Genomic DNA, 23673 nt, shown 5'->3' with positions numbered 1-23673 from the left:
GAGCTATTTACCTCAACGTTAAACAGAGTTCTCTTTGTAACTTCATTTTTCCCGCAGAGCTTCACCATCTTCAGATTTTTCATAATTTCACTAAAACAATTTATATATATATATAATTCCAGCACTATAATATCGAGAGTTTCTGCAACGAGGTGATTGTAATTTGTAATTACAATAGGGTTTTAATATCCATAATCATTTACGTAAAGCCTAAAGCGTTCTAGTCTATTTTATCCCTCCTTTAATAATGAATTACAAACACATCACTGTTTCGCTCATTTAATTACGCACTTGTACAGTAAGTACAGTATTAATTGCACCAAAAGTGCATTACTTATCCACTATAAAGTAATTTACTAATGATCTTCTTATTATCACATGGCTGAATATTAGAAATTTTTTAATGAAAAAAAAAGTTTAATTAGCTTACAGACTGTGTTTATTATATGAGATAAGAGTACTCGTTGTTCGGCCGGAAGTGGCCGAGTCAATGCGACCGCTGATTGCTGTTTATTCGCTCCAATCGTAGCTTCAGGCAATTAAAAGGTTTCTTCCGTGTGTAAGTGAATACGAATCAGTTTCGCTTGGAGAGTTATTCTGCTTCTAACCAATAACTTTCAAATGTTTTGCTGTAAAAGAACAAACATAATTATTATTAAAAAATACGATAAAATAAGCTTCATTTGCTACTTAATGTTACTGCTAATATTTTGTTTTCCTTGTTTTATGCCGCCTGCTATTTGCTTTATTCAAATTATATCTAAAATGCGTTTACTGTAGAAAATGTAAATGAATATATCTCTAATCTAATTTTAAAAGGTGCAAATAGAAGCAATTGTAAACAACCAAACATTAAACCGAATATCTTCCGGTTTGGAAAAATTATTTTAACAAATAACACGTTTCGATAAAATTTTCATGCACTTTCATTTTTCACTTTCTATTCTATTCTTTTTAGAGGCGTTGATCCAGAAGGGCTATTAGTGTCAAAACGGAATTTTGTGTCGAATCACTTTTCACATTGTTGCCACCAACTATTATCGCTCTGTATTATTATTTAAAGAAATTAAATAATGGAGAATCTGCATTAATATGCATGTTTCTCGCATTATAAAAAAACAGAAACAGTACTTACAGCCATCAAATTTTGAATAACGTAGTCCTACTCCCGCATATGAACGCGTGGAAACCTGAATTTCGAAGTATTATCATCTACTTCATATTTTGGAAAGTTAAATGATTTTTTAATTAAATAACTCAATGATTTCAAAGCGAGCAGTGGTAACACTACTGAACAAAACATTTTTCTTTCCAGCGCGCTAGACTGTCTGTCGAAAGATATGCTGTTTTTAAATATTTTTAGCCAATAGTGGCGTTAGCCGAAATGCTCTCGAAACGTATATGTGTGTGTAAATTAAAAACGCCCTTTTCGACGTAATATAAAATCTGAAAGCTTTCAGATATCTTAAAGATATTTATACAGATATATATAAAATCTGAAAGCCTTAAGATTTTATTTATCTATTTATAAAACGTAACGTTAATTAATCACCATGCTTTCAGCTTTCTTTAAAGAAAACCCGTTTAAGAAACATATAAATACTTTTCTAGTAAATAAAACCGTACTGTTAAAAAAATGCTCGATTTGTCCTAGATTATATTTTGGAAATAACAATCATCATTTCTTTGTCTTATTTCTGCATTTCGTGGCATCAAATATGTATCTTTAAGCTCTTGTAAAAACTTCTTTAAAATATGAATGTTCATACCCAAACGTATCATAATTAAATTTGTATTCTATTAATAATCCTAAGCCAGCAGAAAATTTTAAATATTACTCTTACAACACAATTTAATTGCGTAGATGAACTTCTGTTTTAGAGCAAATACAGGGTGTCCATAAAAGAATGTCCCAGTTTTAATGATACAATATAACAGCTTAATTTAGATTATTTACAATAAATTATGCATACAATTGAAGGTAAACTAGCCTAGGTATTTCTTACAAGTGTTCAATATGTGCACATTTACGTTCAATATGTGCACATTACATCACGCAATACAGCACACATGCAGCTTATAGTCCAGGTTATATAATTCTGTGTCTCATCTCTGGAAAACCATTAGGTAGCGGAGGAAAGTAGACAAGATCTTTTATAAAGCCCCAATGGAAAAACAATCGCATGGCCTAAGGTCAGGTTAACGTGAAGACCAGCGAAAAAGAACTCTGTCTTCTCGACCATTAAGATCAATTCAACAGTCACGGGCTTCGACGTTACACTCTCGTACAAATAGATTCCAATGGAGAGGAGCTCCAGTTTGTTCCGAAATAATGTTTATAGGTCACCCCCTCAACTAACTGGGGAAAGAACCGTTTCTGTAACATATCCAGATAAGCCAACCCTATTACAGTAGCTTCAGCGAAACAAATAGTCCGTATACAAGGCAGAAAACGTTTAATTTTTGAGGAATCTTTTTGATGTTCTACAAGATCATGAGGATGTTCTGACCCCCTATATACTAACATTATGGGCATTAACCCTTCCTACTCATATGAAAAGTTAACTCATCACTGAACACCACACGATTAAGAAAGTTATCTTCCCCCTCGAACGCTTCACTTGAAAAGTTAAAATGCACACCATAGTCATCTGACTTTCAAGCATGTACCAACTATAACTAGTATGACCTCGGGCGTAAACCTTTTCTTAAAAATCTTCCGAACTGTCGTCTTGCCAACTGAAGTTCACAACATTATTTCCTAACAGGTTTTTTGGAATACGAAAGATCTAAGTCTTTCAGCAATGGAGGATCCATTATAACGAAGGATCGATTGTGGGATCTACTCTTTCAGTTATCACGCAAAGATACAATCTTAATAATAAGCCAGGCGAGAAGAAATAGCACACAGGGAAAAAATTTAATCTGCCTTTTATTTGATTAAACTCTCTAACAAAAATGCACGTACTTCGTACTCACAATAACACCTACTACTTGCAGTAGAAACTTAAGAATAATTTAACAATAAATCTCAAAGAGTAGTGCTGGACTACTTAAAACTGACTCAGGAACCTACCCTGGCGATAGACTTCTAGAAATGGCCAGAAGGCGGAGCAGCAATTAAGATTAACAGCAGGAAGAACAAAATAGCAACGTGCGCTATACAAGCGAAATCACGCTCTGTCTAACTTCCAGTTCCTGTTCTGATGTTAAGCCGCGACCCGTTTAAATACTCGGGCATGTGCTTATTTAAAACTGCTCGTTTCTATTTAAAACTCTTTAGTTGTGATCCTGAAGCAACACTCTACAACATTTGCAGTTTACACTATTAAAATCTATAACTGGAACATTCTTTTATGGACATACTGTACATTGTGAAAAGGGATTTATGTTGGTGTTTGCACTAATAGTTTGTAGAGACACTAGGCATAGTTTGGAAGCAAGCAAGACGAAAAATTAGCAACGCCTTCGCCCGGAATCGAACCGCGAACCTCTAGAATGCCGGCCCAGTGTGCAGACCTCCACACCACGAAGGCACGCCAAGAAGGTGGCAGTAAACATGCAAGTAAACATATATGAAGATGATTGAAAAAATAAACACTGCTCAGAACAAATGGAAGTTCTGTAACTTTCAAAGGTATTCAGGTTTGCATTACTTAAATGACATACATTTCATCCATCTAGAGTTCAGTATTATCTTATATACTTCTGTAACTGTTTGTACTATTCTACTGAAAGGGAAGATTAATATCGTATCTAAAATATTGTGTAATTTAATTTGGAGTTTTTATACATTAAACAACGTCATACATTTAATGATTTCAGTGATTTCTTTTTGTTAAAAACTTTCCTGTTATAATTTCACAAATGTACACAAAAACAATTTTTTTTAATTTCAAATGTACTAGAACAAGCTTAATTCTTAACTGCAAGCATTTCACTCGCTAACATTTGGTTTCGTTTCTACGCAATATAAAAATTTATAAATGAAATAATTTTTCCTCGCAGAAATAAGCATTTCATTTTTTACTGTACAAATAATGCATTTACTCGCAAGTGGGAGATTTTAAAAGAAGGTAGAAATAACCAATTAAGGTGATTTCATAATTTCAATACAGTCCAACTCCGCTGAAATGAACTTCAACGGACCAAACATCTGATTCGCTGTCTGTATTCTGAAAAGGAAAAAAAAAATGGATCATTTTACAAAATAGTGTAAAATTTGATTCATGAATCATTCAAAAACAGGGATAAGCATTATCACATCTCCAAAAAGATGTTATTAGTAACTTTATTTTTTTTTAAAGTGTTAAAAAAGACCGCATATAACCTGAAAATTTTAATATATAACTTTAGAAATGGTAAAAGAATTTAAGTATAAGAAAGTATCAGTTAATATTAAAAAATCTAAGCAATCATGATAAGAAAATTCTTATTTATGCAAAATGAATTCTTTTATTTATAACGTCAACAACAATAGCGATGCCAACTAGCTTCCACAATAAAGTTCCTAGATCCTGAACATCACTCACTTTGTACTAAATCTTTTGGACCAGTCAATTAGTAAATCCAATTTTGGTGAAGCAGTTTGGTCAATCCAGTTTTTTTTTTTTTTTGGGGAGGGGCGGACAAACTGGACCCTAGAAGTTAAAAATCAAACATCCTTCCAGAGTTTTGGAAGCAAGAATAAATGAAAAGGAGATGATTTTATGACACAGCTTTTCGACTTATCCTTGTTCTTTTCGAGCACTGTATTCTTTCTTCTCTACGCTCCATATTTCTTGACCTGTAACAAAAAAATCTGATGTGTACACCACATGACTTCCTTGTACGGAATATTAAATTATACGCATTTTTTCTTGAATTTCATTTAAATTGATTGGATTGAATTAAATCTAATCGTCGACAGCGCATAAACCACAAAAGAATAAATGCACTCTTTAAAATTCACTATATTTGTTTACTATAACGACACTCTGAATGCACAAAATTTATATCATTTGAAGAATTATCGTTGCCACATGTTCTATTCAAATACTATAATAAAGCTAAAACGATGTATGAAAGAAATTAAGCAAACAAAACAGAAAAGAAACAGTTTTTCACAGACGATTTAGTATTTCTCATTCAATTAATTCAGCTCTCACTTCGCGACAAGGCAAAAATACATAAAAACTCAAAATATCTGCATTAAAAATTACGAAGCAAATCTTAAACACTTATTTCCTCGAAAGAATTCCAGAAAGGATTAAGCATGATTTAATTCGCAATAATAAATGAAGGCGTTATTTTTGTGTTGCGAAGCTTAGTCTCTCTAGATTGGCAACAAATCTACAAATCTACAATTCTGCTGTTTCAAATGTAAACAAATATGTTCGCCATGTTATTTAAAACTTAACCGCACTTAAACAGCTTTTAAATTGTTGATAATTGTACAAATATCGCTTCCAGAATTACGAAAGGCATAAAATCCTTAACCGGAAGATAAAAACAACATAATTCAATCATTTTTAAAGCAAACAATGTACAATTTACAAACATATAAAAGTAAAGATACTGAGATCACTGAGGTAACAGAGTGGATATATATATATAAATATATTTATATACGTTTGGTGCGGCCGATTGCAACCAAAATACGAGGTGCACATCTACATGTTATAGAAGTCCTATATACAAAATTTCAACGTTCTGAGGCTACTCGTTTTTGAGTTATGCGAGATACGTACGTACGCACGTACGTACATACGTTCGTACAGACGCCACGAAAAATTCTCTTCAGAATTCATTTGAAAGCAGTTTTATAATTTTTTTGGAGGAAAGGTGTCTTTTATTCTGTCCTTATGCACAGATATCACGCAAAACCATCGTTAAATTGCATTCGATAGCGGTGAAAATGGATATTTTCGTTGAAATGTGTTGCCTGAAACTTTTCGCGATTACAATACTTCCTTTTTACTTCGTACAAGGAAGTAAAAAAAGAGGGATGGTTAATGGATGGTTATAAGGAATCATCGTGTAGCGTATGTTGGCATCAAAGATGCATGGCTGTATTTAAACTCACCAGAAGCGAATGCTCATTTTGCAAAAAACTGAATACATTTTAGCATTGAATATACCACCGAGATGTCTGGAACAATTTGTAATCGTTGGGAGACATACAATCACAAATGAATATAATAAACTTCTATAAAAGATTTGGAATTCCGGTCTAAGGTGTTTTTGAGAGTATCTTTCAGAAAAAAAATGCCATCATCTCTCTTTTACATGCAAACAAGAAAGCTCCAATTTCTACAAGTATGTGTGAACGTGGTTTTCCAGAATGTACTTCAATAATAACTTTGTAGAATCATTAGGTTAGTTTTAAAATAGGAGTGATGACAAATGAGCAAAGCCCTCGCCGGGAATCGAACCACGGACCTCTGGAATACGCGCCCAGCGTGCATATCACTACACTACGAAGGCATGCTAAGAAGGCGGGAGAAATACCTTATAACTTCAGCAAGAATTTCGTTGCATTTAAGCACGAAAGCAAAATAATATTTATAATCTTAGTAGATCCTTCTATATTTTGGTAGATTCTTTCTTCTTTTATTTAAGCCTTTAGTATATATAAATTCATTATTTTTTAAAGAAGGATATCTGGCGAGGGATACCAAAAGCGAACAAAGGAATCAGGATGTTTGTGAACAGAACCTCATGCAAGTTTGAAAGTAATTGCAAGCTATGTCACTTGAGAAGTAATGCTCGTTCTTGGCAAAAGCTTTTGTCCATTGACTGTATTTGTTTTCAAATTTTAAATATAAAAATAGTGATTTTTTAGTCAAGCTTAAAATGCTCTTAATATTTTTAAAGAATTATTACAACTTACTTTCTCTCTCTTTCCAGCATGTCTCCGTGGTGTAACGTTAGCCCACTCGGCGCGTATTCGAGAGGTCCAGCTTCGAGTCCTGGGGAAGGCATTGCACATTTTTCATGTCTCCCGCTTAAAAAGAAACAACGAATTAAACCTAATAATTCTTTAATGGCGCCCGAACGAAAAGCTGGTGGACGACAATTCGTCACCAACAGGATTTGGCAAATGGGTACCCGAATCCCCTCTCGCCCTTTAAAAGGGAGAGTGTATAATGTTAGCATCGTATTTTCTCTCTCCTTCCAGCATGCATTTGTGGTGTAACAGTAGCACACTCGGCGCGTATTCGAGAGGTCAAGGTTCGAGTTCCGGCAAGGGTACTGCATATTTTATATGTCTCCTTATTAATATAAGCAGTGATGCTAATGACTTTACAGCATCACTGCTTATATTAATACATATCGCAACTAAAATTTTATCTCTAATTCAGAATATTTACTTTTTTCGTTTCTTACTTATAATTAAATGATATTTAAGAGAATTAATTCACATAATAAATATGTTGGTTTTCTATCTTTGCTTACTCCAAATGTATATTTATATTACTTTAAAATGAATATGAGATGGGTTGTGGCTCAAGCAATCTGTCTTTGTTTCAAATTCAGAATCGCCATGTAGCTCTACTTTGAGCCAATTGAAGAAAGTCTCATATAATAACATTGAAACTACGTTAAAAGTTATGAACAGCATTATAATATTTAAACATGCAAACTTACGTGCTTACCTTTCAGAATATGAATTACGTGAGAAACAAGTTCGTATAAAACGACGAGAGAAAATTTACGATTGATTTCTAATTTGATTTTATTTCTTATTTGTAGTTCTCTAGTTGTTGGTAACGACTGAAAATGGATTAAAAATTCCCATTTGACAACAACATGTCGTTTATTTTAGTTTGAATAGCTGCACTTCCTTGCGTCAGTATCACGCGGAAATGCAAATGAGCAAAATTCGTTTTCCTTTCTCGTCGTTGTCGAACAGAGAACGACTACTTTTGCGCTGAGGGAATCACGTCAGGCAATTTCATACATTGAGGTTTCCGAACTTAAGATTGGATAGTATGAACCGGTGAAAATTTTAATGTTACACCTTTAGAAAATCTGAATATTATACAGAATATTACATAAAATTACGTAGTTAAATATTTCTTGATTGATTAGTCGCAGTCCAGTATCTTCGGTTTAAATAAGATGAGGTCGACTTTCAAGGATACTTTCTCATTTGCTTATTAAAAGAACGCCATGATAAGTGGAATACTTTTAATGAACAAATGCAAAACTTAAATATTTACGCCTCCTGTCTAACACAAGAGTTACGCTAGTAAGTTGTTCCTTACTGACATTTCTGTAATACTGAAAATTTAATTTCTTCCGAAAAAGAAATTGTCATAATTTTATTACAAACCATTTTCTTCTAATCAAATATAACAACAAAAATGTGAATTTCACAAAAACTTATATCTTTTTTTTTTATCTGTATCGTTCAAGAGGTATCTTTTAGAAATTTAGAAATCTGCATCAGAATGCGTAAAGCTTCAAATTATTTTTTACCTTAATTATCAGAAAAATCATTAACTAAAATTTTTAAATTAGATATTTGATCCTTGATTTCTGAACTGAAGGTTTTTGTTATGGAATATGTGTTATCTCTCGTAAATTTGATCCTAATATCACTGAAATTTGATTATAATATATTTGCACAATAATAAAATGATGCTTTAATTTCCTTTCTTCTTTTCAGACGAGATTTAAAGAAAGAAAAAACTTTAATAAAATAATCTTATGCATTCAACCATAGCTATTTAAAAACTGTAAGGTATTCTCCCAGCTACTAAAACTCATGTAAAGTTCTTTCCTTAAGTACAGTTAAGAAATTTCGCTCTTTTTCTACCGTTACTTCACAAATCTCTCTTTACTTAACGTTTTCACCTCCAGTATGATTACAGAATGAAATATGTTTATCTTAGTAATAAATATTCACTCATTTTATTATCTTGTAACTTTTACGTTTCCTTCTACTCTACGTAGTAGACTTTAGCGGGCGTGTATCCAATACAAGTTTTTTAAGAGGATTAACGGACAATGATAATAAGGTAGGGTTAGTTAAACATATTACTTATTTTAACAAACACTTAACGTAATGGCAATAAATGGAATATTTTTTATAAAGTTTAACTGCAATTAATTAACAGAAAGACCAGAAGTAACAAAGTGTTTTTGAAAATATTGGTGCCGAAATTTTTGAGGAGAAATTTTTGGGCTAATCTTCTTCTTAAAGTCATGAGAATTAATAAAGAAGTTGCTATAAATAATTTTGCTTAAATGCAGTTCTAAGCGTGATTTCTAAATAGATGAAACTTTTGATATTTTTAATTGTGAAGTTAATTAATTAACGGTAAATGTAGAACTATGCTCCTCAGAAATATGTATTTGATTGCAAATTTTATGAGTTGCCATCCTTAACGAATAACATCTGAGGTCTTTCATATAAAATAAATCTTTCAGTAGAATCACATTCTCATTAATATGTCGTCGTGATAAGAACAGGCAAGTTTTTTTTTAACATGCTGTTTGAATTCGAAATACAAATTTAAATTTTATAATAGCATAAAAAATATTTTTTAATCATTTTAGAATTTATTTCAGGTTAAATTCCTAATTTTCAATTCATTTTCACGTACGACATAAAATGTATAACTATTGCCAAGACCAATCTACAGCTGAAGTGATTTTTAATGAATAAAAAATTTGTCTGCAGAATGAAAGATCAATTCGCATAATTTCATTTACATCAAAGAGAAAACAGCTTCATAACAATTTATGAATTCTTTGCAAGCAACACTTTTATAACGGGTAAGTCAACGTTTGAAAATAATACTAAGTTAGATTTTAGAATGATAGATATTTTAATTTATACGTTTCGGAAGCTGTTTCAAATGTTCTTAGCTGGCTCTTCATAGAAAAAAAATTAGAATCACGTCGATGATTATCTGATTACCAGATATCATGTTTTATCCATTAATAATAATAATACTAAACACACGGTCTTTGCTTAAACATACAATATTATCAGGTGTAATAATAAAAAAAATGGTATAAACAAAATTGACATGATAAATAATAATAAAACCAATAACAACGTTAACAATAGTTTTGTAAATATTGTATACATTATCGAACTTCATAAACTCAAGCAGCAGAAGTTATAATAGTTTTAACACGTATATGAAGCTTAGTAATCAATGCAAACACAAGCAAATATTATAAGGTTATTATTTGAAACAATCCAGTCATAATTTCAGTCTTTACTGTAACTTTTCTTTCCTCAATAAAATGGAAATCATTTACAAGTAAAGTGAGGTTATTTGGATTGTAAGGCAAAATGTGTTTCTACCCCTCGTGGCCACGTTACGTAATTCCTGCCAGCTATGATAAATGTTTAATTCTTCGGCTTTGCGTTATTGCTGATGATTTGTAAGTTGTTACGTAGGTCAGAGTTTTGAGCTAACTTCGATTTAAATTTAACTGTCTAGTCTTTGACTATTAGTCTAGGTTTTAAACTTAAATTAATCTTTGACTATTAGTCTAGGTTTTAAACTTAAATTAATCTTTGACTATTAGTCTAGGTTTTAAACTTAAATTAACTATTACTTTATATGCATCGCCACAAATGTTGTTTGATTTCTGTTAGCACGAGAAATGCATTTATATTCTAAGGTCTGTTAAATAATAAAACTTGTTTAAACCCTTGTGATTAATTTCAGGCAATGCGATAATTCACTTTACGTCTTTTAGGAGTTTGAAACTAGTTTATCCTACCAACGCAAGTCAAACTAACAAAACGGATCAAGTGTTTGTCGCCGATAGTTTAATGTTGCCACTCGAAAAAATGAGCGCGGAAATTAAAGTTTTCGCAGTTTTCAATTAATATCTAGGCCGATTAAAGTCGTACGAAGATGAAAATGGTATCGATGGATTCGGAGAATTTTTTGGAATCCGAGGATACGCGTCCTGAATTTCAACTCGGCGCCGTTCCATAGATATTCGAGAAAAAAGAATTTGGCACGTAGCCAAATCCCTCTAATAGGAAAAACCCAAGAAAAAAGTGGAAAATGTAGGGAAAACGTAAGGAGAAAATTAGTTTTTAATTAATATCTCGGCTAATTAAAGTCACACGAAGACGCGAATGATCAGAATGGCGTGCCACGGACCAGCGGAATCCAATGGCGTGCTTCGGTAAGCCCAGGAGCCAGCCGTTTCGGAGGAGATGATGTTCCCCATGTATATATGCGGCTTAAGTGTCTGTTTGTCGCCGATAGTTTGTACTAGCCTTTGGGGAGAAGTTGCCACGGCACAGGGTTGCCGTTTCAATTGAGACGTTGACAATTTCCTGTAAAACTTGCCTTTGTTATGACCATCCATAAGTCTCAGGGTCAAACGCTTAAGCGTGTTGGCATTTTTTTACCTGAGCCTGCATTTGGACACGGTTAACCTTATGTTGCCTGTTCAAGAGTTCGTGAAAAAACGGACGTAAAATTAAAAATAATGGATGCTCCTCTGCAAGGCGAGTTTAAAAATGATGTAAAGATCTACGCAAGAAATATTGTGTACAAAGAGATCTTTGACATGTGATTTAACATTTTATTATTTAAATCACCTTTATTTATTGAGCTAGTGGTGGGCTCTTAAGAAATATACCGCCAGTGGTTTCCTTTATTGCACTCTACTTTAAGCAATTAAGCAAGTAGAAGGGGGAAACCCGTGGGGCAGCAAGCAAAGGGGCGTCCTCGCCGCCTGCCCTAGGTAATTCCGTTTGAATTAGCAGACACCTTCGCACAAATAATTTTAATTACAATTTATAATATCTAGAACAGCGGTCATTTCGTACGACCGCTGGGCTTTCTAGTACATAATAACAGGATGTAAAATATCCTACAAAAATGCAACTAAATATAAGAATTTAATACCAGTTTGCAATGGCATATACGATATTAACTAAAATAATGAAATGGAGCAAGAAATTAATGCTTTTCTAAAGAAAATGCGTGTTAGAGCATCTTACAATAATGGGACCAAACATAGGATTTAACACCAATTCTAACAACAGTTGTTTAAACGTGCAAATATAATAAAGCAATAATAATATTATCTAGTATGCACAAATGCAATATAATATTTTAATACAAATAACGCATATTTGTAATCATACACAGTGGCTCCCAAAAATGTTCATAAACTTCAGGAATTTGTAGAAAATGCTTTGTGTAGCACGGGACTGAATTCGAATATAAAGCCCAATATTTTTTCATATCATATCCATGCGATTTTGAATTAAACTAAGGTATTTTTCGTAATACTGACTTATTTTCTTTTTCTAAAATTGCAAAATTTGAAGAGGTATAGATAAAGCACGCGACAAAAGTGATCGTACAGCGAAATACTTTCGTAAAATTTCATAAATAAACTTACCGTCTGCCACCTTTTTTATTTATTTTTACATTTTTATGATGTTTATTGGCTTTAATCTTTGCGTGCTCACTTTTATATTTTATTTAATACTAGCAGCTTCGCTGCCAGCCTTCGCCTGGCTTTTAAATGTACCAGAAAATGGCTGAAGGGAACACCAAACGTTAAATTTAAAAACTGCGTAGAATTTTGCTCTGCAGAACAACTTCATAAAAAAAAAGTTATTACGTTTAACAAAATTACAATGAAATAAGCAATATCCCTCAATACAAATATTAATTATCCTAACCAAAAAATTAACCAACTTTCCGTTGAAGAAAAAAAAATCATGCAAAATTTTTCAGTATCTTACAAACAGTGAAATAAGCAAAAAATAACATGAAAGAAACTCAAAAAACAAAAATTCTGCGCAGAATTTTACTCTGTAGAACAACTTTATCAAAAAAAAATCAATAGAAAGGTATTATATATATATATAAAACGACAATGAAATATGCCTTAAATCTTATTAAATCTTATTAAATTATGATCTCTTAAAAATAATGACATAAGAAATATGATGAAAAATTGTTGCCAAACTCATATTTCTAAAAGAATGAATCTATTCAAAATGATGCGATTTCATCAAAAATCTATCAACAATAATAAGAAAGGAAAATTGTTGCCAAAATCACATTTTTAAAGGTGTGAGAAGTGTACTCGGAAGCTTCATTTAAAAAATTTTTTAAAAATACAAGATATTATTATTTTTCCAAAATTCTTTTTGTAAAAGCAGTCGCAAGGATGAAAGTTTAACATGTCCAAAAATCAAAGAAAACTAAACTGTACATTTTAAAAAATAAACGTTTTTAGAAAAAAATCCCATTGAAAAGATGTTAAGCTCCCTCTGTTAAATAAATTCGTATTTAATCGATTTATTGAAACACGAAATTTATTTTAAGTTCGTAAAATAGCTAAGTGCCTACATTTCATGACGATGTGAAAATGGAGTGTGTAGAGTAATATCTCGCTTTCCTATAGCCCATTATGTCTCAAAATGACGCGATTTCGTCACAAAACATAAAATAAAAACAATTCGAATTCGAATTTCGAAAAACTCGCTTCGAGGTGCACATAGATGCACCTATGTGCCAAATTTCGTAGCCGTGGGTCTATTAGCTTACGCGCAGCGCGAACGAAAGACACACACACACAGACAGACACTTTCTTTTATTAAATGTAGAGATTTAAAACTGGTTCGTAGTCGTCAGGAAACAACAAATATCATTCAAAAATTTATCATTTTTCATCCTAAGGGTGGAACAACGATCCGGGATACCGCTAAATTAGTAAATGTAGCCCATGCTACGGTGCAGTGTGGGATAAAACGCTTTAAAGCAGAAAATCGGATCGAAAGTAAAGAAGATGTAGTGCGGCAAAGTTTAACTCACCGTAATCAGACATTTATAGTTAGGAAATCTGTGAAAAATCCTCCTTTCAGTACTATAAAGATTTCTACAAAATTTTACTCTAAATGTTTCTACTTTAATTTAACTTGACACTGTTTGACGAGTACTCAGATCCGCTGGATTACATGGGCGTTCTGCTCGAAAAAAAGTTTTGTAATTGCAAAAAAGAGAATGCTTATTCTTTCCTTTGCAAAATCGCAAATAAGCCCGAAGCGTGTTGAAGCCATGTCTTCTTTTCAGATGAAAGTAAATTTAACGTTGAGGATGCCTTTGGTGTGACTATAATTGTCCACAATTTCTGTAAACACCCCCTCAGTCACTAGATTAAAACCGTATAAAACGCATTCGGAAACAATTAAGAGTTAGAGTATGAAGACATAACATAAAAAAGAAAACCAAACTAAAAACAGGAATGCTGGATTAATGGACGAACACTGATGCAGATGTACAAAAGAACTTGTAAACTCTTGTAAACTTTGAAAGCTGTCATAAATGCTGCAAGATATCCCACAAAATACTAACAGAAATACTGCAGTATTTACTGATACGCGCAGATTTCTTTAAAGTGTACAAAGAACGTAACTTTTCCGTTATTTTTTTATTACTGATTTTCAACAACAAATATTTTATTACGTTCATAAAATAAGTAAGGCAGTTTTACTAAAAGGAATTTATAGATATTATTAAAAAATTCTCATTCTCAAATATTTATTTTTATTAAAGAATGAACCAATATTTCACTGAAACTATTATGCATTATTAATTATTATTAACTAACATAATTAACTAAACAAGCTAATAATGCAACAAAATTTTAATTACTCGGTTCTATCTAATCAAAAGTTCTTTTCAGTTGGTTATTATTCAGGTAAAATCCCAGAATTTATTCTTGAGCCCCTTCCGTCGAGTTTCTTCAAAATTTTCTCACACATTATTTGGAATACTGTATTGCAAAATATTATATCACAATATTGTATTTCAAATCCCAATACTGTATTTCGAAAATGCTTTCTCACACTTCGTTAGCGATATTTTTATTTAGCGTTGAATTTTTATCACAAACCTTGTTTAGTTGCCAAACTAATCACCGCAGTTTTTATCTTAGACATATAGATCGAAACTTCGGATAGATAAACCGAATACATCGAGTTGGATAGATCGATAATCAATCTTAGAAGTGAAAGCGTTTGGAAATGTTCAACATAACTTGCCGAATTTTGACGTTTTTTTCATTTCGATCGTTTTTAGTCATAGAATAGGTGTTAATAATGATGGATTTTTAATGTAAATATTTAATTCATTGTTAGTAGATCCATGATTTTAAAAGTGATAACGAAGTCGAATATTTAAGTCAAAGAGAATTTTAAATATATTAAATGTAACTTTACTTCAGTTCAAGAAGAACAATTTTCTGATGTTCAGATGCAATGATTTTCCTTTCCTTTATCCATTTACAAAATACGTGAATGGAGCAAAAAATATTGAATCTAATAATGTGCCGAAAACAAAGACTTTTAATTTAACGAAAACAAAAAAGAAAACTAAATTATATTTAAAAACAGTATACCTGTAGAATTTCCGATAGACAGTCTCGCTCGCTGGAGGTAAAAATGTTTTATTCCGTACAGTGTTGCCAATGTTCGCTTCGTTGAGTTTGTTAATCAAAAAATCGTTTACGTTTTACAAAATATGAAATAAATAATAAAACGAATTCGAAATTCAAAATTCGGGCTTCCAGGTGACCATGTTCGGGTGGAGCTCTACGTCATTCAAAATTTGATGGCTTTAGGTACCGTTGCTTTTTCACAAGGTAAAAACATACATAATTCATGCAGATTCTTCATTACATGTTTTTGTTAAATATAACATAGGTCGATAATATTTAGTGGCAACAATTTCAAAAGTGATACAACGCATTTAAGTGTTTCAACGTAAAATGCCGTTTTGAGATTAACATCCCATTTGTAACTAATGTCTCTTCTGAGCTAAAAGAAACTTCTAAATTACGAAATTTTAATCAAAAGCACTAAATGGTAAAAAATAATTTTTAAGCACCACATTTTTTTTTAATCATCCGAAGTTACAAAGAAAAAAAAAAGAAGAAAACAATGGAACTTCCATCTTCAAATCATGATAATGAACTAACAAAATTTGAAGAAACAACAGAAATAATAAGATACTGAAAACGACATATACAAAAAGAATAAGATTCATTTCGCATAAATTTCTTGTTGAAAACTGAAAAAGGAAGTTCAAGCATAAGCTCAAAATTGTTAGCATAAAATAATAATGTCTACACAATTACGAAAATATCAAGACGAGTAGAGTTCTACTCTCAAAAGTTCTTTAAAACGGATGTTTACTACAAAATGTTAAGTTACAGAAGCTATTTATAGCACTGTGAAGCTTAAACTGATAAACCGGAAGTGATAATTTACTTAGAGCTCTGAATAACTTTTTGTGAAAATATCTATTAGGATTTGATAGAAAAACTTCTCGGATTTGATATTTAAAGCATGTGTGGGATTGAGAAAACAACATATTACATTTATAAGCATTCAATGTATTCCTGAAATTATACCAAATGCATCAAGAACAGGCTCGTTTTTAAGACGAGCTCTGGTTATGAAGCTGTAAAATATATTAGCCTCATCCTCAATTTTTATCCGTTTTTACCCCTGTGTCGAATAACTTTACAAATAAAAGGATTCTGGATAAGCGTTGAATTTTTATCACAAACCTTGTTTAGTTGCGAAACTAATCACCGCAGATTTTTATCTTAAACATATAGATCGAAATTCATATAGATCGAAATTCGAATAGATCGAATCGGATAGATAAACCGAATAAATCGCATCGGATAGATCGAAAATCAATCTTAGAAGTGAAAGCGTTTGGAAATTTTCAACATAACTTGCCGAATTTTGACTACTAACAATGAATTAAATATGTCTATCGTAATATATTATTTTAAAGAAATAATCAAATAGCAGTTCAACAGACAAATAGCTCAAACTCTTTAATGTTATGATAATAATTTCTAATTATAGAATATTCTGATCTTTTATGTCTCCAGTTGTTACTTAAAACTTTGGGAATGGCGACATGATTTATTTTACGAAATGATTCCGAATTATCATGGAAACTTATTTCAAGAATAAGAATTATAATCAAGAAGTTAATAATATTTCAATGCCTCAAAAACAAAAAATAGAATGTGAGAAATAGCATTATTTTTTAACAAAAGCGTGACGTGCAATAGTTTATAAACTAAGTCTAACACAACGAAAATTTAAATGCTTGGATTTAAGTGATAAAGTAGTTGCACACGTACTTAAATGTCATCTTTAATATTTAGTTGTTATTCACCTTCAAAAATGCATATTTACTTGTTAATTTGTTTATTAGAAACATCGTGTAAATTACGGTTAACCAATTTTATCGACGATCAGTTTTTCTCTTGACTTATTACTGCTTTTTTAAATCTCTGTAAAATCTCATAAAAATACTATTCGTGATTTTACTGATAACACTATACATGCTTCATAATAAGAAACTATTATCCGAAGAAAAAATATACTAATAAAAATATAAGTATAGAGAAACTCGTGTGTTCGGAATTAAAATAATTCATAAATCTGCTAGCGTCTATCATTATTGATCCTTAAATCAAGTATTTCAACTTTCTTTTGCAAAGTTATTAAAAAACAGATTCATTTCAAAATCTGATTTAAGTACATCCTTATTGACGTTTTAGTAGTTATCATTCAACTTATTTTTTGGAATAAAATTATGTTAAACGTGAGATATTTATCATCAGGATAGCCCATACACGTTATGAAAAGCATTATCTCCTATCTAACATGCTGGCTAATATAAGGGGCTACTACTGCTGATCATCCATACCGATTTCACATACCAAGATTATGTGCACCTGAATAAAATTCAACTAATTTTTATTTGTCTCTAATATGTGCACAGCTACTAAATGCAGAGTACGGTGATTCTGTTGGAGCTTTTGTTCTAGGTCTAATGTTCTTTGTACATTTTTAATGTTCTGGTATGCCTATCACACCTAGTACTTAATTTCTGAAGAATAATTAACAAAATAACGTAAAAGAGTTAGATATAGGAATTTACTCTTCAAGTCAAATCCAGTAGAATATGCTATTTAACTAGCCATATTAATTTTAGTTATATTACGAAATCTAAGCATGTTTTCTCTTCTTAGTCACTTGACTAAAGTAATAAAGCTAAACTCAAATTAATCTAAACTTAATTAGAGCACGTTTTCTCTACTTAGCATTCACTTACTAAAAGTAATAAATCTAAATTCAGATTAATCTAAATTTAATTCAACCACGTTTTCTTTTCTTAATATTCACTTAACTAAAGTAGAAAATTTAAATTCAGATAAATCTAAATTTAAATAAAGTACGTTTTCTCTTCTTAGCATTCACTTATTAAAAGTAGTAAATCTAAATTCAGATTAATCTAAATTTAATTAAAGCGCGTTTTCTCTTCTTAGCATCAATTAACTAACGGTAGTAAATATAAATTCAGATTAATCTAAATTTAATTAAAACGCGTTTTCTCTTCTTAGCATTCAATTAACTAAAGGTAGTAAATCTAAATTCAGATTAATCTAAATTTAATTAAAGCGCGTTTTCTCTTCTTAGCATCAATTAACTAACGGTAGTAAATATAAATTCAGATTAATCTAAATTTAATTAAAACGCGTTTTCTCTTCTTAGCATTCAATTAACTAAAGGTATTAAATCTAAATTCAGATTAATCTAAATTTAATTAAAGCACGTTTTCTCTTCTTAGCATTCACTTACTAAAAGTAGTAAATCTAAATTCAGATTAATCTAAATTTAATTAAAGCACATTTCTTCTTAGCCTTCTATGGCAAAATTTCTAGAGCATTTCTATAGCAAAACGAATTGTTTAACTATAGTAAATCTAAATTCAGATTAATCTAAATTTAATTAAAGCATGTGTTCTCTTCTTAGCATTCATTTAAATAAAGTAGTAAATCTAAATATACACGTTTTTTTTGGGGGGGGATTGAATACTTCGTATATCTTCTGATTTCAGCTTAACATGTTTACGAAAACTTAACATGTTACACCAACGGAAAAAATAAATCTAACCACCGAGGTTCTTAGCTGTGGGATAAGAAAGGAAGCTGTTCTGAAATTAGATGAGACTGAGTTTTTAGAGAAAGACATAAAGACATTTTAAATTGAAATGCTTGGCTACCTATGCTGAATTTTTAAACGTTCTGACGAAGACCTTCAATTAGAAAGGTTAGCGAATTGCCTTGTGTAATTTAAAAGACACTAAATCCAGTGAAAGTCTTAGCTTTAGCTGTTTGTAAATTTCACAGGGGTAATCTCTTTTATTAAATAATGAAGGATTTGTACATATTTTTGCATGTATGTTTTGTTTATGTCTCGCACTGTGTAAAAAACTGGGGCACCTACAGCCACCGAATTTTGAATACACGTAGACTTCCACCCGAACATATGCACCTCGAAGCCCAAATTTGAATTTCGAATTACTTTTTGTACGAGTAATTTATTTTAAATTTTGTGCAAACGTTATGAAATGTTGATTAGCAAACTCAGAGATTTTAAAGCAACATGTTGCCATTCGACAAAGCGTTAGATATTTATGTTTCATATTTAATCAACAAACTGGACGATTTAAAAGAAATGTGTGGCCATTGCCCGAAATAGTATATTTTTAGCTTCTCCGCGCTGGTGTGTTTCCATTCGGCAGACATTAAGATAGTTAATTTTTTTTTAAAATTTAAGCTGTCTGTTACTAAGCTTTCTGTTAGGTACTAAGTGATTTAAAGGCAATTAATACAGATTTTAATTTCTTTTATTATTAATTGCTAGCTGGGCCCGTAAAATGACACTAACAGGACTCGTTAAAATCATTATGTATTTTTTTGTATAACAAATGTTTTAGTCTATTTGGCCATGCAAGAGGTTAGTATGCTGTATGAATGATGAACGTATTAATTTCTATAGCAAAATGAATTGCTTTTCAGAATTTGTTATTTTCTTAAAAAAAACTGTAACTTTTTTGAAGGTTTAAATGATGGGTTCTCTATCTATTTGGCCCCATGCACCCCATTCTCCATTGCTAGGAAATCCTTTCGCCCCCCCCTCCTTTTGAAACTCGAAAAATTCATGTATACATTTATTTAAACTGTTTTTAACGTGCCTTTTACGTTAAACAACAAAACGTGTATAAAGTACTAATAAATACCAGAACTTCTAGAAGTTGTTTTAATCAGAATTATGTTTTACATTCATAAACTAAAACGGATAAATACCATAATACATTCATAAACTAAAACTAATAAATACAAGAACTTCTAGAAGTTGTTTTAATCAGAATTATGTTTTACATTCATAAACTAAAACGGAATACATAACAGCTAAATGTGTAACGTGTATACGAGCCAGTTTCCCTTAGAAAGTCCTCCACGAAAGGCATCCCTCCCCTTAGGCAGATAGCCCTAGTGTGCTTTGCCATAATTAAATACACCCCACCACACCATAACAGCTAAATAAAAGGCAGACCGCATCCCCTTCCAGATACTATGACGTCACCTATCCTGGTTAAGCAACCCTGGTTTAGATGCCTATTTCCTGCATTTGTTTATTTTACATCTTTTACAATAATGAGAGAGATAAATTAAATTTTTATAACATTGTACGCTATTTTATTGTATTTTATAGTAAATGCAAAAAAAACCTACTCAGTTAATCTGTAAGATTTTTGTGTTAAACTAACCAGTTATTATGATGTTAATCTTTACTTTAACTTCTTTCTTCAGTAATACTTCACCAGAATGCAAATAACTTTTAGTGCTCTATCATATATCATCTAGGCTGTTTGAATCTTAGTGACACAGCTGCCGGCACCCTCGTAGCGCTGTTAGAATTTTGCAAACTCTTTCTAAAAGTAATTATCTCGGCTTTACATTTTCTGACAGCCGATACATTAACCTTACGCTTCGGTTAAATATTAAACCAGCCTATAGCTTAGTTAATTCGACTGTATAGTTTTATGCTTTATCAGTTTTTAAAGTTATTTGACTGATACTGTTAAATTTAAATCGCTATGAGTAGTTGTTCTCGTCTGTAGCACAAGTCGCACCTTTTATGTTACAGATTAAAGATTGAATAAAGAAAAGTTTATTTGAAATTTTCAGAAACCTTTGTCGTACTATTTTAGACGTAACAACCAGGGGCGTAAATAAGGGTATGCAAGGAATGCAGTCGCATAGGAGTCCAAAGGCTTAGGGGCCCATGAATGTCCTGCTGAACTACATTCACATATATAAACTTAAAACACGTATACAAATCATGTATTCCAGTAGTTTAGTGTACCAAAACGTTTTCTTAAAAGAAAGGGGGAAGAACTTTATCACACATATTTTCTACAAAAATTGTATGTTCAAATAGTTTTCTTTATGAAATTTATGGTAAATATGTTTTATATTTAACAAATGTATCATTTACATTAGAAAAGCTCTTATTTATGACTTGTATATTATTGCATAAGGTCATGTTCGTAAGCTCAGTTGATCACAAAGCGCTATATATTAGTGTAACTTCTTTTTTGTACGTTTACCTATCATGTTGACCGTCAGTTTATAACATAACCAGTTATTTACTAGCTTGCTAAATTAAGCGAAAACAAAACTTGGATTAGCGCAGGTTTTATATAGAAACTCGAAATATACTTGCATGTAAAACTTACTGGATTTTATTTAAAAATCTCCGCAAATCTAGACTTTCTTCTCCCCTTTTTGTAAGCATAATAAATTTATTGGGGGGGGGCAGGAAAATGTTTTGCACAGGGGCCCAAGAGTTCTAGCTACGCCACTGATAACAAAAATTCGTTAACCTGTCTAGCAGAGCTGTAGGACTTAAATTAACTTTACAAATCAATACCAACCTAGTGACTCTTTCTTGATTTCACAGCTAAATCATTATGCGTGGGCAGGAAAGTTATTCCGGAAACTTAGAGAAACGTAAAGAAAACAAAAGTTGGATTTCGAAAGGAACCCTATATTAACTAACAATTCTCTTTTACTTTTTTCATTTTATTATTATTATTATGTGATGGATTTGGGAGGATTCAAGAGTGGAAGATTTTGAGAGATTACAACATTTATTACAGTTTGGATTCCAGAAAATTTAGGATTTTCTCCATATTTTTCTTTTGGTGCGGCAAACCACATATCAAGTCAGAATCTCTTTTCACGCTGAATTTCTTATTCTTCATTCTTCCTCACTGATGAGTGAAATGTGAGATGAAGTATTAAGATTTAACGAAAACAGTTAACTCAAAAAGTACATACATATGTAGGCACATATGTATAATGTAACATGGCCATAATGTTTTACAGGCATTGCTAGGATTGGTTTTGGTTTGGTTATTTGTTTGTTTGCATATGGAAAATCATATAGTAACTATCTGCGTAAGGGGTAAATACTTTCGGGAAGGACTTTTACACATTAATTTTAAAATTATGTTTTATGGTAGGATGATAAAAAAAATATAATAATTTTACTAGTCTTTACCAAACATATTGTTATTAGATCATTCTAAAATTATCTATTAACATTATATTTGGAAATTATTTTCCTCCTTTGCTAATTATCATTAAATTAACTACTACTGAAGAAGTAATTACAATTGTAAATACAACTACGCCAACTTGTAAAATACTAATGCCCAGTTCTTCAAAAGCATCTTCCCTACTTATTTACCACATTACAATTTTCCCTATTTACCACATTAGCATTAATTAGACACTTTAGTCATGTAAAACTAATTTAATTAAAATACTTTAAAAAAACTTTCAGTTTCTAACATTTCATTTGCAAATGAAATAAATTTTACTTGCCAGATTTGAATTTTCAACTATCTGTGTAAGGGTTAGAAGCTTTCAGGACAGAAGTTTTAGAGTTTAATTTTAAAATTATGTTATTAAATGTTGTTTAAAATTATGTTATTCTTAAATAGGAATAACAGTTGTAAATAAAACTACGCATTTTTGCAAAATACTAATGTAGTTCTTCAAAGGCATGGTGTTGTTTGGTAAATAGGCATCTTTCCTATTTACCACATAACATCAAGTTACCACATTGATATTAATTACCCATTTGAGTGAAGTAAAGCAAATTTAATCTTATTTAATCAAAATACTTAAAAAATTTAGTTTCTAGCTTTTCGTTTACGAATGAAAATTGAAATTCGATTTACCAGATTTTAATTTTTATTTACGAATCAAGTTTAGATAAATAGTTAAATAAAATTTCCCTAGAAATTTATTAGATTTTTAACGACACTTTAATATAGCAATTTTAATTTTAAATTAAATCAGTTATCACTTATAATATTTTCTGTAAATTATTTAGTAACAGAATTAAATACCTCAAGTCTTTCATGATCGCAGGTTGTGATCATCATCAAGATAGTCTGCGGGATGGGGGAAGTTTCTGCCAAAAATAGAATTTTCTGTAGATTGCTTTGATTGGCTTAAGACTTTTAACTATGATTGGTTTGAAATTGTAACGTCAGTGCATACTTTCAGTTAGTTCATGACGATAGAATTAAAATTTGTAGGCGTGACTGAGGTGTTTGTCTAGGTGGCCCTTATCCCAGTTGCATCTTCCACGGTCCTTTATTTTTTTAATTTCCCATTTAAATGATTTAGGTTTTCGTACAATTTTCGCATTTTCTAAAAACAAAATCCTATATTCATTAGACACTAACATTAAAAACATTAATTATCCTTTAATCTATATAT

The 23673-nt window shown here is 31.2% G+C and overlaps 1 long non-coding RNA gene across 7 annotated transcripts in view; it reads right to left on the bottom strand.

Moving 5' to 3' along the window:
• Positions 1-23673, bottom strand: part of LOC118198859 (uncharacterized) — a 50120-nt gene that overhangs the window by 7146 nt on the left and 19301 nt on the right. Inside the window, exons 1-4 of one of the 7 annotated variants that reach the window (XR_004759859.2) lie at positions 23298-23396; positions 6872-6985; positions 4533-4786; positions 3871-4175 (exon numbers count right to left, since the gene is read on the bottom strand). This is a non-coding gene — a long non-coding RNA (uncharacterized LOC118198859). Of the gene's footprint in view, positions 1-430; positions 4176-4532; positions 4787-6871; positions 6986-7637; positions 7759-23297; positions 23404-23673 lie in introns of those variants that run through there. The other 6 variants (XR_015042799.1, XR_015042800.1, XR_004759861.2 and 3 more) reach the window with 6 other exon arrangements.

Source organism: Stegodyphus dumicola, chromosome 8 (genome assembly GCF_044657685.1).
Source record: "Stegodyphus dumicola isolate Sdum_Otavi_A_Nest chromosome 8, ASM4465768v1".
NCBI classification, from domain to species: Eukaryota; Metazoa; Arthropoda; class Arachnida; order Araneae; family Eresidae; genus Stegodyphus; species Stegodyphus dumicola.
The sequence above is the reverse complement of the archived record's forward strand: the minus strand, read 5'-3'. Positions and strand labels throughout refer to the sequence as shown.